Raw genomic sequence first — 2,466 nt, forward strand, 5'->3', positions numbered from 1 at the left:
ACTTTACACAGCAAACTTAGCACTTAGAGCGATTTTAGGCAATTTTTCGTTTTTGTTATTTGAGCTGCGACTCAATTAGGTTTTTGCCGTCTTAGGGTTTTAGAACTAGGAATCTCGCCGACAGCTCTCGTAGCCCAGGCACTTACCTTGTTGTAAACGCTCAAACGCAGATTCGGAATAAGAACTATCTTGCTCTCTTTTCCGATTTCTTATTTTATTACTGTTCTCGTTTCGTGTTCTGATTGCTTGGCGTGTGGTATTAGCAGATATCCGGGACCTCTGGGAAATTAGGGTTTTCCTAGTTTCCTTATTTAAACGGAAATTGACAGTGCGAATTTCGGTTCCCACAGTTTGGCGCTAGAAGGAGAGGAGGTACGGATCAATCTAACCCGCAAAAACCACTCAACGATCATGAATGATATGCAAGACTCAATGTGCGCGAACGTCATCTCGTTCAAGGGGGGGAGCAACGGTCAATCGAGCCAAACCTCGAAATGATCTCCTTGTTATCGAACTGACGATCTAAGATATCGACGTCGCTAGGGTGCTAATCGACACCGGAAGTTCGGTCGATATCATCTTCAAAGATACTCTCGAGAAAATGGGGATCGATCAATTCGAAATCGTGAAATACCCTAGCCCACTACTGGGACTTTCGGGAGAAACGACCATGACCTACGGGTCGATTAATCTCGCAGTCAAAGCCGGAACCGTGACAAGAGTCACCGAGTTTCTAGTCGTTGACCGTCCTGCATCTTACAACGTTATCATGGGAACACCATGGTTGAACGCCATGCGTGCCATCCCATCAACGTACCATCTTTGCCTCAAGTTTCCAACCCCTAACGGAATCAAGGTAATATGGGGAAACCCAAGAGTATCACAGGTGTGTTACGCCGCAGAACAAAAATGAAAAAGACCAGACCTCGAGACCACTCCTAGATAAACGGAGAAAAATGTCTCCGACCAAGATTCGCGAAGTCAAGATTCAGCTGAACTCTTCTGGCAGTCTCGTAACATCGTGGCCCTAGAGGAAAAATGCGAACCAACTTGCGAACCTGTGGTCACAGTCTGTCTCGACGAAGCATCTCCGGAACGATGCGTCGAAATCGGAGCCAATCTCCGCGAGCCTTTGAGGACAGAGCTCGTAACCTGTCTAAAAAAGAACCTCAATACTTTCGCATGGGCCGCGAAAGATATGCCAGGGATTGACATTAACATAACGTGTCACGAATTAAATATCGATCCGACTTTCAAACCCGTCAAACAAACAAGGCGGAAGCTAGGACCTGAACGAGCTTCCGCGGTCAACGACGAGGTCGAAAAATTGCTTAAAGTCGGGTCAATAACGGAAGTGAGGTATCCCGACTGGCTCGCCAACCCCGTAGTAGTCAAAAAGAAAAACGGAAAATGGCGAGTTTGCGTGGATTTTACCGACCTAAACAAGGCCTGTCCAAAAGATAGTTTCCCCCTGCCACACATCGATCGATTGGTAGAAGCAACGACAGGAAACGAACTTCTGTCTTTCATGGACGCCTTCTCAGGTTACAACCAAATTATGATGAACCCTGACGATCGCGAAAAGACTGCGTTCATTACCAATCGCGGAACCTATTGCTACAGGGTAATGCCCTTCGGCCTCAAAAACGCTGGCGCAACTTACCAACGACTCGTGAACCGTATGTTCTCTCAACAACTCGGTAAAACGATGGAGGTTTATATCGACGACATGCTCGTCAAATCCCTCCAGGCAAACGATCACGTATCACCATTTCGAGGAATGTTTCGCACAGTTAAATTTCTATAACAAGAAGCTCAACCCGACAAAATGCAGATTCGCCGTGGCATGAGGGGAATTCCTTGGATACCTAGTCACATTCTGTGGCATCGAGGCTAATCCAAAACAGATCAACGCACTGATCGAGATGGCTTCGTCGAAGAATAAGCGGGAAGTCCAAAGGTTGACCGGTAGAGTCGCGGCACTTAACCGGTTTATTTTGCGATCAACAGACAAGTGCCTGCCTTTCTATGATGTCTTACGAGAACATAAAAAATTCGAATAGTCGGAAGAATGCGAAAATGCTTTCCAACAGCTGAAGCGGTGTTTGGCTTCCCCCCTCCCAGTCCTCGCAAAACCAGTGGAGGGGGAACCTTTGTTCTTGTACATCGATGTATCAGCAACAGCTGTGAGCGGCGTGCTAATCAGGGAAGAACGCGGCGAACAGAAACCTATTTTCTATATAAGCAAAACCTTGCTGGATGCCGAATCTAGATACCCGCTATTGGAAAAATTAGCATGTGCAGTCATAACATCGGCCCGAAAACTAAGACCATTTTTCCAATCCCACACGATCGTCGTCCTCACGACTTTTCCCCTACGAACGATCCTGCTTAGCCCGAGTCAATCGGGGCGATTAGCCAAATGGGCGGTAGAACTGAGCGAATACGATATCGAGTACCGACCGA

Source organism: Brassica napus, chromosome C1 (genome assembly GCF_020379485.1).
Source record: "Brassica napus cultivar Da-Ae chromosome C1, Da-Ae, whole genome shotgun sequence".
Lineage (NCBI taxonomy): Eukaryota > Viridiplantae > Streptophyta > Magnoliopsida > Brassicales > Brassicaceae > Brassica > Brassica napus.